At 40.4% G+C, this 16,114-nt stretch overlaps 1 long non-coding RNA gene across 1 annotated transcript; it reads right to left on the reverse strand.

Moving 5' to 3' along the window:
- Positions 1 to 441: 441 nt before the first annotated feature.
- LOC134294049 (uncharacterized) lies at positions 442 to 16,098 on the reverse strand. Its single transcript, XR_010001034.1, has 3 exons — positions 15,883 to 16,098; positions 4,491 to 4,642; positions 442 to 857 (listed from the first exon to the last, which is right to left on the reverse strand). It is a non-coding gene; the product is annotated as an uncharacterized LOC134294049 (long non-coding RNA).
- Between the last annotated feature and the right edge of the window lie 16 nt (positions 16,099 to 16,114).

Raw genomic sequence — 16,114 nt, forward strand, 5'->3', positions numbered from 1 at the left:
TGGATCCTTCTCTTTCCAGAAAGCCCTTCTTCTCCTTTTCATAGACGGTCCAGGATTTGAAGCCTTCTCTCTTGAGAAAGCCCTCGTTTTCCTTTTTATAGAGAGTCCAAGACCTGGATCCTTCTCTCTCGAGAAAGCCTTTCTTTCCCTTTTTATGGACAGTCCAGAGTCAAGATCTCTCTCTTTCCAGAAAGCCCTTCTTCTCCTTTTTATCAAGTCCAAGACCTGGATCCTTCTCTCTCTAGAAAGCTCTTTTATAGAGTTCAAGACCTGGATCCTTCTCTCTCTAGAAAGCCCTCCTTTTCCTTTTTATAGAGAGTCCAAGATCTGGATCCTTCTCTTTCCAGAAAGCCCTTCTTTCCCTTTTTTTGGACAGCCCAGAGTCAAGATCTCTCTCTCTCTCCAGAAAGCCCTTCTTCTCTTTCTTCTAGACACTCCAAGATCTGGATCCTTCTCCTTCTAGAAAGCCCTTCTTCTCCTTTTTATAGAGTCCAAGACCTGGATCCTTCTCTCTCCAGAAAGCCCTTCTTTCCCTTTTTATGGGGAGCCCAGAGTCCGGGTCTCCCTCTCTCCAAACAGCCTTCTCTTCCCCTTTTATGGGCAGGTCAGGGGCAGGATCCTTCTCCTTCCAGCAAGCCCTTCTTCTCCTTTTTATAGAGTCCAAGACCTGGATCCTTCTCCTTCCAGCCAGCCCTTCTCCTCCTCGGAGGATGGCTCCTTGCCTCTCCCGACAGCCCTTCTTCTCCTTCCCAGGCGCCGACCCGAGTCCGAATCCCAGCTTTGCACCGAAGCAAGCGAGCCAAGCCCCAGGGAAGACGCGGGGGCTTCTCTCCTCCGGAGGGGCCCTTCTTCTCGGCCTGCAAAGGGAGAGGGAGAAAGAGAAAGGGAGAAAGAAGCGAAGAGGCGAGTCAGCGCCCAGCCAGCCTTCCCTCCGCCGTCCGCCCCGTCTGTCCAGCGGAGCCCAGGAAACAGGTGTGCCTGCCTGCCTGCCTGCCTGCTTGCCTGCCTGCTCGGCCCGGGCGGCGCCGCTGGGTCCTAGCGCCCGCCACTTCCCCTGGCATGAATTCCTTGGGACTCCTCCTCAATACAGAACCCAGGTGTATCTATTCTGCCAAAACCATGGCACCAGCTACCCTGTTTCCCCTAAAATAAGACATCCCCAGAAAATAAGACCTAGTAGAGGTTTTGCTGAATTGCTAAATATAAGGCCTCCCCCAAAAGTAAGACCTAGCAAAGTTTTTGTTTGGAAGCATGCAGGATAGATTGTTGTACATGGAAATAAAGGTAGTAACAAGAAATAATAATAATATGATACCGTGTTTCCACGAAAATAAGACAGTGTCTTATATCATTTTTTACTCCCAAAGATGTGCTAGGTCTTATTTTCAGGGGATGTCTTATTTTTCCATGAAAAAGAATTCACATTTATTGTTGAACAAAAAACACGAACATTTATTCTATACTGTACAGTAGTTATCATCACAAACCAACATAACTAGACCAGAAAAACTGTGACTCCTGTCAAGAATTTCTTGTTACTACCATTATTTCCATATGCAACTGGTATATACATGTACCAATCCTGCATGCTATGGTGTTTTGTTTGGCGGGCGCCGAGCATGCTTCCAAACAAAAACTCTGCTAGGTCTTACTTTCGGGGGAGGCCTTATATTTAGCAATTCAGCAAAACCTCTACTAGGTCTTATTTTTTGGGGATGTCTTATTTTCGGGGAAACAGGGTAATAACTTTATTCTTGTATCCCACCTCCATCTCCCAGAAGGGACTCAGGGCAGCTTACACAGGGACAAGCCCAACAACAACATAAATTTACATACAAACAGAAATTTAAAACAGTAATTTAAAAACAGTATAGCGATAAAATATAATATAGAAATTCTTGAAAGGATTCACGGTTTGGTTATGATGGTTTGTGATGACCACTACTGTACAGTAGATAATACATATTCATTTTTTAAAAATTCAACCATAAATGTGAATTCTTCTTTGTGGAAAAATAAGACATCCCCTGAAAATAAGACCTAGCACATCTTTGGGAGCAAAAATTAATATAAGACACTGTCTTATTTTCGGGAAAACAGGGTAGTTTTAATCACGGGTTTTAAACCTGCTTCTTATGTCTCATCTTAAGCCCCTTCCATACAGCTGAATAAAATCTCACATTATTTGCTTTGAACTGGAATATATGCCAGTGTGGACTCAAATAATCCAGTTCAAAGCAGATATGGTGGGATTTTCTGCTTTAATATTCTGGGTTATATAGCAGCGTGAGAGGGCCCAGAGACCCCATCCACACAGCTGAATAAAATACCACATTATCTACTATGAACTGGGATATTTTATTTATTTACTTACAGTATTTATATTCCGCCCTTTTTTCTCACCCCGAAGGGGCCTCAGGGCAGATTATAATGAACACATATATGGCAAACATTCAATGCCAACAGATAAACAACATACAGTAGAGACAGACACAGAGGCATTTAACATTTTTTTCCAGCTTCACGATTCCGGCCACAGGAGGAGCTGTTGCTTCACTGTCCACTAGTGGCTGTACTTCCTCATTCCTTTCCTTGTGTTTTGCTGGCAGTTTTATGATGTTGTAAATTAGTTAAATTAGCCTCGCCACATAAAGCGTACCTAAATTTCCCTACTTGACAGATGCAACTGTCTTTCGGGGCTGCTTAGGTAAACAGCAAGCCGGGCTATTTAATGGTTGGGGGCTTAACCTGACCCGGGCTTCGAACTCATGACCTCTCGGTCAGTAGTGATTTATTGCAGCTGGTTACTAGCCAGCTGCGCCACAGCCCGGCCCATTATTTATACCCTGCTTTGTTTCCCCCAAAGGGGACTCAAAGTGGCTTAACATACAAGCCACAGCACAGCCATTTAAAATCAAAATATATGAACATTAAAACAATATTAAATATAAATAGTATTTAAAAATCTCCAGTTAAAATCATTAAAACAAATCCAAAGCTGCACATCCATTGGGCTTCACTCCCAAATCCAGATATGGGTGTTTATCACAATAAGTTGAAGATAGTGGGACAATAGGCAGTAGTTCTCAAAACCGAATGCCAGTGTTCTTTGGCCCAATTGTTTTGGCCATCAGCTTCCATGACTCCTCCCCATTTGCTGATACAAAACATCAGGAGGCCAACTGTCAATCTAACTATGGTAGAATAGGGACCCAAATGTTAGTGTTAGGGTAGAATTTATGAAAAGAGGGCAGGTGTCTAGGGCCCTTTTGCACTGCCCTATATGCCAGGATCTGATTCCAGATTATCTGCTTATCCCAGATATATACAGTAGAGTCTCACTTATCCAACATAAACGGGCCGGCAGAATGTTGGATAAGCAAATATGTTGGATAATAAGGAGGGATAAAGGAAAAGCCTATTAAACATCAAATTAGGTTATGATTTTACAAATTAAGCACCAAAACATCATGTTATGAAACAAATTGATGGAAAAAGCAGTTCAATACACAGTAATGCTATGTAGTAATTACTGTATTTACGAATTTAGCACCAAAATATCACGATGTATTGAAAACATTAACTACAAAAATGCGTTGGATAATCCAGAACGTTGGATAAGCGAGTGTTGGATAAGTGAGACTCTACTGTATATAGTTATTATATATAGCAGTGTGAACACAGATAACCCAGTTCAAAGCAGATATTGTGTGTTATTCTGCCTTGATATTCTGGGTTATATGGCTGTGTGGAAGGGCCCTTAGTCTACAGTGTCATATAATCCAGTTCAAAGCAGATAATGTAGATTTTATACAGCTGTATCGAAGGCTCTACATCTTCTATCATTCCCTAGCAGTTCAAGTGGTGTCAAAATGGTATTAATTCTGCAGTGTAGATGCATTCGAGCCATACCCTATGGGAATAGGACATTGGAGGCCGAATAATGGATTTTCAGCTTTTCACTGGGTATTTTGCTGCCTCTTGGGCTTTGTTAGCCACATATTAAATACAGTAGAGTCTAACTTATCCAACATCCACTTATCCAACGTACTGGATTATCCAACACATTTTTGTAGTCAATGTTTTCAATACATCGTGATATTTTGGTGCTAAATTTGTAAATACAGTAATTACTACGTAGCATTACTGCCTATTGAACTACTTTTTCTGTCCAATTTGTTGTCTAACATGATGTTTTGGTGCTTAATTTGTAAAATCATAACCTAATTTGAGGTCTAATAGGCTTCTCCTTAATCTCTCCTTATTATCCAACATATTCACTTATCCAACGTTCTGATGGCCCGTTTATGTTGGATAAGTGAGACTCTACTGTAGATTAGTTTTTCCAATGTTGAGATAACAATATACTTGTAAAGCCCAGTTCTCTGAAATTATTATGGGCTATGATTTTCATTTTGTAAAGGAAGCATCCCACTCAGGCACTTATGAAAAATGGAATTAAAGGAGTCCAGTAACATTACATTACCAACCAGATTCCCAAATGTTTCTGTCCAAGTTGGGGTTCCAAGATGAAGGCAAAAGTCACGCCGTCAGGTCATGAGAACCCAGCATGGGACAATGCCTTCTTTCTGCAGTCGGGACACTCCCCGCTCTTCCTCGGCCTGATGGGAAGGATGATTTCCTGTTTCAAAAGACAGATGTGGAAAACATGGTAATTAGGTTTATAGGAATGCATTGGAGACTTTCTCTCTCTCTCTTGTTTATGCAGATCCTATTGACTTCCCACTGGCTATCATTTCAACTCATTGCAAGTGCATGGGTCACTTAACAGCAGGAGGTAGGCTACCTTTGGCTGCAAATATCCACAGCAAAACAAGCAACAGTATATTTCCATTGAGTGGTCCAAAACAAAGGCCCAAAGGAACCTTTTATATGGACCACAATGTGGTATATTACCATATATATTCTAGTATAAGCCGACCCGAATATAAGCCGAGGCACCTAATTTTACCACAAAAAAACTGGGAAAACATTGACTCCAGTATCAGCCGAGGGTGGTAAATTTCAGAAATAAAAATAGATACTAATAAAATTACATTAATTGAGGCATCAGAAGGTTAAAGGTTTTTGAATATTTACATAAAGCTCAAATTTAAGATAAGAGTGTCCAACTCTGATCAAATCATTATTTGCATCTTCTTCAATGTAGATGTGCTTATATATCCTTTTAATAATAATAGAGTAAAATAATCCATGTAATAATAATAATAATAAATACAGGAAAATAATACATGTAATAATAAATAGAGTAAAACAATAAATATAATAATAATAATAATAATAATAATAATAATAATAATAATAAGATCAGAGTGAAACAATAAATGTATTAATACAGTAGAGTCTCACTTATCCAACACTCACTTATCCAACATTCTGGATTATCCAACGCATTTTTGGAGTCAATGTTTTCAATATATCATGATATTTTGGTGCTAAATTCGTAAATACAGTAATTACTACATAGCATTACTGCGTATTGAACTACTTTTTCTGCCAAATTTGTTGTCTAACATGATGTTTTGGTGCTTCATTTGTAAAATCATAACCTAATTTGATGTTTAATAGGCCTTTCCTTAATGCCTCCTTATTATCCAACATATTCGCTTATCCAACGTTCTGCTGGCCCGTTTATGTTGGATAAGTGAGACTCTACTGTAATAAAAATAAAATAGAGTAAAAAATGTAATAGTAGCAACAATAATAGAGAAAAATAATAAATGTAATAATACCAATAATAATAGAGAAAATAATAAATGTACCATATATTCTCGAGTATAAGCTGATCCAAATATAAGCCAACCAGGACCCTCACCCAAGTATAAGCTGAGGGAGGCTTTTTCAGTCTTAAAAAAGGGCTGAAAAACTAGGCTTATACTCGAGTATATACAGTACTTTCTATTGGCCTATGCCCAAGTATAATCCTTCCCAGCTAATGGCCCGAGCTGTGTTTATGTTGCCTTGGGACTGAGCCAAGGAGTGAGTTCAGCCTGGAAATTTCCCGATGAAGGGAGTTTGCTGTGAGGATTTGCAACGGGAGCTCATACCAGGCAGTTTGAACCACATTATATGACCTCAGCAGTAGAAAGCCAAAACCAAGGTCACAACAACATCTGTTGTAGAACTCTAATATGCCGATGATAACGTAGTCTGTGCGCAGTCAGAAGAAGACCTACATGTCACTCTAAACCAGGGGTCCTCAAACTTTTAAAGCAGAGGGCCGGTCCACAATCCTTCAGACTGTTGAGGGGCCGAATTATCATTTGGGGGAAAAAACTGAACACATTCCTATGCACACTGCACATATCTTATTTGTAGTGCAAAACAACAACAACAGCAATGAAAGAACAATACAATATTTAAAAATGAAAATAATTTTAACCAACATAAACCTATCAGGATTTCAATAGGAAGTGTGGGCCTGCTTCTGGCCAATGAGATAGTCAGGTTAATTAGGATTATTGTTGTTGTTGTTGTTGTTGTTGTTGTTGTTGTTGTTGTTGTGTCTTCAAGTCATTTCAGACTTTGGGCGAGCCTAAGTCCAAAATTATTTATTTATTCATTTACTACATTTATTTACTACATTTATATCCCACCCTTCTCACCCCGAAGGGAACTCAGAGCAGCTGTATGTACATACAATATATTATATTATTAGCACAGCACAATATTAGCGTTATACTATATTGAACTATACCACTATACTGTAATATTATATGTAATATATATCATATAATTAATACTATTATATGGTATTACTGTTAGTATTATATTGTATAAAATGATAATATTATTATCAATATTATATGTATATACAATATATTATATTATTAAAACTGATATAAAAATATGATATTATAAATGAGGGTGGGGGCCAGGTAAATGACCTTGGAGGGCCGCATCCGGCCCCCGGACCTTAGTTTGGAGACCCCTGCTCTAAAGAGAAGCATACAAGAAGCTCGGACTCTCATTGAACATCGAGAAAACTAAAGAGCACTTCTAGCAGTCGCCAGCCAATCCCTCTGAAATGCCAGAAATATAACTTAATAGTGTGACGTTATAATAATAAATACAGTAAAACTTTATTTATATGCCACTCTATCTCCCTAAGGGGACTCAAGGTGGTTTCCAACATAGGTAAAGCATTAGATCCACAGCTAAAATAGTCAATAAAGTGCATTATAATACTGGCAAAGCATCATCGATGGAGTGATTGTTGAATGGGCAGATAAATCGAACCTACAACAATTAATCTCTAAACTCTAGCTTCTTGGATATGGTTATCAGCCTGGCAACTAGCTTTGGGTAACAAACAAGCAAACATATATGCTGTTGAAGTCTTTCATTGCTAGAATCACAGGGTTGTTTTATGTTTTCCGGGCTGTATGGCCATGTTCCAGAAGTTTTCTCTCCTGACGTTTCGCCCACATCTATGGCAGGCATCCTCAGAGGTTGTGAGACATGAATCAATCAGGGACAGCTAACGACTCTGAACAAAGGATAACCCCAGGCAGGAAGAGGCCAGGAGATGAAGCTATTCAATGCTTATTAAGGTGATTAATTACAACATTCACACTGGCCTCCAACTGATAAGAGTTCTTCTCCCACCCTGGACCTTCAACAGATATATGAACCTTCCTTTCTTTTTTTAAAATACAGTAGAGTCTCACTTATCCAAGCTAAACGGGCCGGCAGAAGCTTGGATAAGCAAATATCTTGGATAACAAGGCGGGATTAAGGAAAAGCCTATTAAACATCAAGTTAGGTTATGATTTTACAAATTAAGCACCAAAACATCATGTTAGACAACAAATTTGACAGAAAAAGCAGTTCAATACGCAGTAATGTTATGTTGTAATTACTGTAGTTATGAATTTAGCACCAAAATATCACGATGTATTGAAAACATTGACTGCAAAAATGGCTTGGATTATCCAGAAGCTTGGATAAATGAGACTCTACTGTACTGTATTTACGAATTTAGCACCAATATATATATATATATATATATATATATATATATATATATATATTGAAAACATTGATTACAAAAATGGCTTGGATAACCCAGAAGCTTGGATAAGTGAGGCTTGGATAAATGAGACTCTACTGTACATTTTTATTAAGGTTTTAGCTAAGATATACAGCGATAGTGTGAGAACATGTGGATTTATAGGAAAGAAGAGTGAAAAAGATAGTGGAGAGAGGGGAAAAAAGAAAAAAATATTGAAAAATTGAAAAAAAATAAGAATATATAGAAAAAATAAAGAAATAAAAAGATAAAAATGGTTTGACTTCCGTTCTTCTTTTCCTTGGGTCCATGTTAAGTCATTTCATTATAAACCGTCTTGCCCTTTTAGTAAATCCAGTAATTTAGTTCAAAATCCTAAACTTAGTATGACTTTAATATACTTCTCAAATTTTAAACCTTCTTTTCTTAGTTTTTCCCACATATCTCACAACCTCTGAGGATGCCTGCCGTAGATGTGGGCGAAACGTCAGGAGAGAATACTTCTGGAACATGGCCATGCAGCCCAGAAAACGCACAACAACCCAGGCAAACATATATTCTTTGACTTTTGCATATATAGATATGGATTTTATGTGCGGCAATGACTGTTTTTCTTAGTTTTTCCCATATATCTCACAACCTCTGAGGATGCCTGCCATAGATGTGGGCGAAACGTCAGGAGAGAATACTTCTGGACCATGGCCAGACAGCCCGGAAAATGCACAACAACCCAGGCAAACATATATTATTTGACTTTGCATCTATAGATATGGATTTTGTGTGTGGCAATGACTATTTTTCTTAGTTTTTCCCATATATCTCACAACCTCTAAGGATGCCTGCCATAGATGTGGGCGAAACGTCAGGAGAGAATATTTCTGGAACATGGCCAGACAGCCTGGAAAACACACAACAACCCAGGCAAACATATATTATTTGACTTTGCATCTATAGATATGGATTTTGTGTGTGACAATTACTGTTTTTCTTAGTTTTTCCCATATATCTCACAACCTCTAAGGATGCCTGCCATAGATGTGGGCGAAACGTCAGGAGAGAATACTTCTGGACCATGGCCAGACAGCCCGGAAAATGCACAACAACCCAGGCAAACATATATTATTTGACTTTGCATCTATAGATATGGATTTTGTGTGTGGCAATGACTATTTTTCTTAGTTTTTCCCATATATCTCACAACTTCTAAGGATGCCTGCCATAGATGTGGGTGAAACGTCAGGAGAGAATATTTCTGGAACATGGCCAGACAGCCTGGAAAACACACAACAACCCAGGCAAACATATATTATTTGACTTTGTATATATAGATATGGATTTTGTGTGGCAATGACTGTCTTCGGCACAATGAGAATTCCCTAAATGTAGAGAACAAAGGCGTTTTGCAATTGCAAGACGTGAGAATAGACAATTGCTTAAATATCTCCCTGTCTGTGGTGCAATTAATCTTGTCTGACTTTCTGGAAAATATCAGAAATACTGTGGGAGAGAAAGTTAGGGTAATAAAAAAAATCTCTTAAAGGGCCAAGCACCCCCAAATTCAGTGTACGCTTGCACTGAGATCTCCACAATAGTGTGCGGCACTAGGGCCCCGGGGATAACATGGCTCTGGGAGAAAATCAGTCAGTAGGACATGGGAAGATTCCAAATATAGTCACGGTCTGGAGGCAGCTGGGCATCTGGGGAAAGGCAGCACAGAAAGCAGCCTTGAACCTGGACGGGGACTGGATTCACCTGTGACTAATCCTTGCTCGGACAAGATCTGGATCAAAAAGAGAGATGAGGATTTACTGACAATCTCTCTGCAAGGATTTCTGGCTCTGAAATATTGAATAAACAGCATTGGCGAACTGATTTTAGTCTGGCTAAGCTATGGAGCCCCGATAACACAGCAGGTTAAGCACTGAGCTGCTGAACATGCTGACCGAAAGGTCAGTGGTTCGAATCTAGGGAGCGAAGTGAGCTCTCGCTATCAGCCCTAGCTTCTGCCAACCTAACAGTTCGAAAAATGCAAATGTGAGTAGATCAATAGGTACTGCTTCTGCAAAAAGGCAAAGGCACTCCATGCAGTCATACTGGCCACATGACCTAGGAGGTGTCTATGGACAACTCAGGCTCTTCGGCTTAGAAATGGAGATGAGCACCAACCCCCAGAGTCGGACATGACTGGACTTAATGTCAGGGAAAAACCTTTGCTTTTACCTCTAAGCTATGCAGAATGGTTGTAAGTCTTTCACTACTTCTAACCATGATTCCCTCCTGCCAACCTAGCAGTTCAAAAACATGCAAATGTGAGTAGATCAATAGGTACCGCTTCTGCAGAAAGGTAACGGACTCGGTTCGGATTAAAGTTCATGCACAAGGTCTTGTGGACGAATGGCTCAAGTATTTTATATTGTATTGAAACAGGAAATCATCCTTCCCATCAGGCCGAGGAAGAGCGGGGAGTGTCCCGACTGCAGAAAGAAGGCATTGTCCCATGCTGGGTTCTCATGACCTGACGGCGTGACTTTTGCCTTCATCTTGGAACCCCAACTTGGACAGAAACATTTGGGAATCTGGTTGGTAATTTAATGTTACTGGACTCCTTTATTTCCATTTTTCATAAGTGCCTGAGTGGGATGCACACACTGCTGTGACTATAAAAATAACATTTACAGCTCACAAAGGAGAGGCATTATTCTTTGTGATACGAACTGCAGTTCTTCTGAAGATGCCAGCCACAGTTGCAGGCAAAACGTCATGAGAAAATGCTGCTAGAACACAGCTATACAGCCCAGAAATCCCACAAAACCCAAGAACTGCATTATACAATCAGTGCAGACTCCTTAATTGCATTGAACAGAACCATATGAGTCTACACTAACCATATAATGCAGTTTCAAAGTACATAGGGTTGCCTTGTAGCACTTAACCATACTAGTCCCTCAGCAACTTCCCCAAGACAAGTACTTTGCTGCAACTAGTAGCAAAGCCCAACTTGTATTTTTCATGCCACTACAGCTTGGGGTGTGTAAAAAGTCAGAAAACATTATTTTTTGTGGACTAAAGCCTCCAGGATCTCCAGCCAAAGCATACTTCCCAAGCTCTTTTATGTGTGCAAGAACAAGTAAGGAGCGTGTAGGCATGCTAATGGGCATTTGAGATGCATGGCAATGTGCAAATGCCAGGCATCTCAAGGATATGCGAAAGTTGCAGGGAAAGTCTGTCCACTCTTGCCTCCACCTGCCCTCCTATGTCCACTCTCGTTCTGAATAGAAATCAAGGTCAGCCAACAAACGGGAACAACGAGTTGCAAACTAGGAGTTCAAGCCAAGGGATTAGATCCTGGCAGCTGGACTCCATGGAGAAAGCAGCCTTGGCAACCATCTTTGGCTCTCCGTCCTCTCCATTAGTCATGGTGTTGTACAACATGTCCTAGTGTCCCTTCCATCCTGAGCAGCATCCTTTGTAAATATGAAATAAAAAGGTAAAGGTTTCCCCTGACATTAAGTCCAGTCATGTCTGACTCTGGGGGTTGGTGCTCACCTCCATTTCTAAGCCGAAGAGCCAGCGTTGTCCGTAGACACCTCCAAGGTCATGTGGCCACTGGCATGACTGCATGGAGCGCCGTTACCTTCCCGCCAGAGCAGTACCTATTGATCTACTCACATTGGCATGTTTTCGAACTGCTAGGTTGGCAGAAAAATATGAAATAGAGGTGTGCAAAGCGACCGAAGTCTGATTAGTACTTCATTTTGGAGATTTGGATGCCGCCCACTTCGTTTCGTAAAGAATCAGAGGGGTCCCGTTTCATTTCATAATCCAAATCTCCAAAGCTTCGTAATTGTTTTTGTGTTGTCGAAGGCTTTCATGGCCGGGATCACAGGGTTGTTGTATGTTTTCCGGGCTGTATGGCCATGTTCCAGAAGTATTCTCTGGCATCCTCAGAGGATGCCTGCCATAGATGTGGGTGAAACGTCAGGAGAGAATGCTTCTGGAACATGGCCATACAGCCCAGAAAACATACAACAACCCTGTAATTGTTTTTGTTGAGATGTGTTCCATTAGCGGCAACAGGGGGAAATTTAAAAGCTTGCTTCTCTGTCTATCGGGATAAAATTTGCCACACCTGCAGGCAACACTTACAACTTTAAGCCTGCCAAGTTTCAGAATGTTTTGATCATCCATTAATTTTTAGGATTTTTAAAAAAAGTTTTTACCTTTTTTTTGTTTAGTAATGCTTTAGAGAGGGTCCCATTTCAATTAGTAACTTGGAGATTTGTATTAACGATCCATACATATGTACGAAATATGAAACGGAGCTCTGAAGCTTTGCACACCCCTAATATGCAATGTGCCCCAATGTTCTCCAAAACCGTCTATAGCAAGCATGGGCAAACTTCAACTCTCCAGGTATTTTGGACTGCAATTCCCACAATTGCCAACAACCTCACCTTAAACTGCTGAAGGTGGAAAGGAAGGGACCTGATGCTGTTAGGAATTGTGGGAGTTGAAGTCCAAAACACCTGGAAGGCCAAAGTTTGCCCATGCCCGGTCTATAGCAATCCTTATAGGGCTTCCAACCCTTATGAGCTGGGCTGTGGTGCAGATGGTTAGTATTCAGCTGCATTAAATCACTACTGACCTAGAGGTCATGAGTTCGAAGCCTGCCTGTGTCAGAGTGAGTTCCTGACCTTTAATAGTCTAGCTCGCTGTTGACCTATGTAGCTCGAAAGACAGTTGCATCTGTCAAGTAGAAAATTTAGGTACTGCTTTATGCGGGGAGGCTAATTAAACTAATTTACAACACCATAAAACCTTCCAGCAGTGTGTGGACTAATGAGGAAGTACTCCATCAAGGACTTGGTGTCACAAGTGGACAGTGAAGCGGCAGCTCCCCCATAGCCGGAATCGAGCATAACCTCATGAAGCCAGAAGCTGTAAAATGTTAAATTGCCTCTGTGTCTATCTATAGATGTCATATGTCTAATGACATTGAATGTTTGCCATGTATATGTGCATTGTGATCCACCCTGAGTCACCTTTGGGGTGAGAAGGGGGGAATATAAATAGGGTAATTAAATAATAAATAAATCCTTGGCTTGCAATGACTAGAAAAATGAGGAGAATCCACCCTATGATCCATTGTGATCTGCCGTGAGTCCCCTTCAAGTTGAGAGGGGCGGAATATAAATATTGTAAATAAATAAGTAAATAAATAAATGAAATAAGAATCGCTTCCAGCAGCAATTGCTTGTGGTTGTTCTCTCCGAGACATTTCCCCATTCCTTCTCTTAGGAGGCACATCTGGGTTGGTGCTCATCTCTATTTCTAAGCCAAAGAACCAGCATTGTCCATAGACACCTCCAAGGTTATGTGGCCATAGGCATGACTGCATGGAGTGCCATTACCTTCCCACCGGAGCGGTACCTATTGATCTACTCACATTTGCATGTTTTCGAACTGCTAGGTTGGCAGAAGCTGGGGCTAACAGAGGGAGCTCACTCCGCTCCCAGGATTCAAACCTGCAACCTTTCAGTCCACAAGTTCAGCAGCTCAGTGCTTTAATACACTGCGCCACCGGGAGCCCGGTGTTCAACATCTTCTTAATTCTGGCCTCGGCTACTTCAGAAGATAGACACCACCTTGGAAACATTATTTTGAGCATCATCTTCCAGAACCCTTTAGCTAATGTTGGCTACGGGATTCTAGCCATGGAGTCTTTCCAACTGAAAATCCACTTTGGTTGGTAAAGTTACATTTTTCTACTCCAAATCCAAGCCCTTTCCTCTAAATAGAGAAGGAAGGAGAGAGACCAAGCCCTGGAAACAGCAGAGAGGTTGTCAACACACCCTCCCAATCCAAACGCTTAAAACGCTATATATCACCCCAGCAAATACTATGTAAACAGAATCTAATTGTTGGTGGCACCTCTAAAAGCTAAACTTTAACTAAGTCCCTTTGACCGGCTCTTGTTCTCTTCTAGACTGAGCAGGCCAGCGGCCGGTTGATCCTTTCAACAGCTTGGTTCTTATCAGGAGCCTCTTTCTGTGCTTCCTTCTCTGGTGAGAGAAGCTTTTATCTTTTTGGTGCCAGGCTGGAAATGCTGCTTTCTCCAAGTTATCATTAATGGCCAGACTTGGCAAGAGAGAAAAGGAGAATTTAAAGGAGCCATGCCATTAAAGCCCTGCCTCTTTATTTAACCTGTTGCACAACTAACTGCAACACAACAGACGAGAATGGAAACATTGCATTGTCGAAGGCTTTCATGGCAGGAATCAATGGGTTGCTGTGAGTCTTTCGGGCTGTATGGCCATGTTGCATGGCCATCAAATTAGGTTATGATTTTACAAATTAAGCACCAAAACATCATGTTATACAACAAATTTGACAGAAAAAGTAGTTCAATACACAGTAATGTTATGTTGTAATTACTGTATTTACGAATTTAGCACCAAAATATCACGATATATCGAAAACATTGACTACAAAAATGGCTTGGATTATCCAGAGGCTTGGATAAGCGAGGCTTGGATAAGTATTTTATAGTGTATTTTATGAATACTGATGTAAGTTAATAATAATTTTTAACTGATATATATTGCACTGTATAATTTTTATATATGCATTTTATTGTAAGCCGCCCTGAGTCCCCTGTTGGGTGAGAAGGGCTGGATATAAATATTGTAATAAAATAAATAATAATAAGTGAGACTCTACTGTATATACAATCTCTATATATAAAAGGGTAATGGAATTTCAGCCTAGGACAAAACAACAAAACTACACATCCCAGAAACACTAAACTTGGCAGCACAACCCCTCATCCATGCCTCTACGTTCATGCAACAAAAAGAAAAGAAAAATAAAATCCTAATTAGAGGAAGAGGAATAATTGTTTTTATCCAATTGCTGCCAGTTAGAAGGCTAAGCTCCGCCCACTTGGTCTCCTAGCAACCCACTTAGCCCAGGGGACAGGCAGAGTTAGGCCTCACTTAGGCCTCTTTCACACTGCCTATAAAATACAGATTATCAGATTTTAACTGGATTATATGGCAGTGTAGACTCAAGGCCCTCCCACACAGCTATATAACCCATTTAGAATCTTATATTATCTGCTTTGAACTGGATTATCTGGACTCCACACTGCCATATAATCCACTTCAGTGTGCATTTTAGAAGGGGCCTCATATAATCCAGTTCTAAGCAGATAATATAAGATTATAAATATAATATGTAATAATTACTGTGGTATAATAATACAGAACAATATAATCTCTAAAATCGGGACAGTAAATAAAAAGCAACACTCTACAGCATAAACCACAGCAACGCGTGGCCAGGCAAAGCTAGTACAATATATTATATTATTAGTACAGCATGAATTATATGTTGAATAATTCAGTTCAAAATAATACGTTGCCTAGGGAAATCCAGATGCATTGTCTCTGAAACTTTCATTACAAATCCAGTTGGTGGTTTTTCATAGATTATTATTGTTGTCCTTATTTGCATCTTCGGTATTTCGGTTTGTCGTGATCTGCTTTGTGTCCCAGTCTTAGCTGAAGACAAAATATAAATGTCAGAGGACCCCATAATAGTTGTAGACCAGGCATGGGCAAACTTGGGCCCTCCAGGTGTTTTGGACTCCAACTCCCACAATTCCTAACAGCCTACCGGCTGTTAGGAATTGTGGGAGTTGGAGTCCAAAACACCTGGAGGGCCCAAGTTTGCCCATGCCTGGTCTATACTATCATATAACCCAGTTCAAAGCAGATAATCTGGATTTTATACGGCAGCATAAAAGGGGCCTTAGACTAATGTCAATCATTACCTGTTGTTGTTATTACCTGTCCAGCTCAGCTTTCCATCCTCGTTGACAAACATTGGAAGAAGAAGCAGAAGGGAAAATCTGGTGCTTAAAATGTGTACACAGTTTAAAAATGATGGATGGATGAAATCCAGATCCGGCTATACATCACTCTTCCTCGTCCGAATCCATCTCAAGATGGGCAGCCTCCAAGGCAAAACACATGGGAACGTGGAGAGATGCTATCTATATATATTTAAAAGGTCCAAACC

Source organism: Anolis carolinensis, unplaced genomic scaffold (assembly GCF_035594765.1).
Source record: "Anolis carolinensis isolate JA03-04 unplaced genomic scaffold, rAnoCar3.1.pri scaffold_12, whole genome shotgun sequence".
Classification (NCBI taxonomy): Eukaryota; Metazoa; Chordata; class Lepidosauria; order Squamata; family Dactyloidae; genus Anolis; species Anolis carolinensis.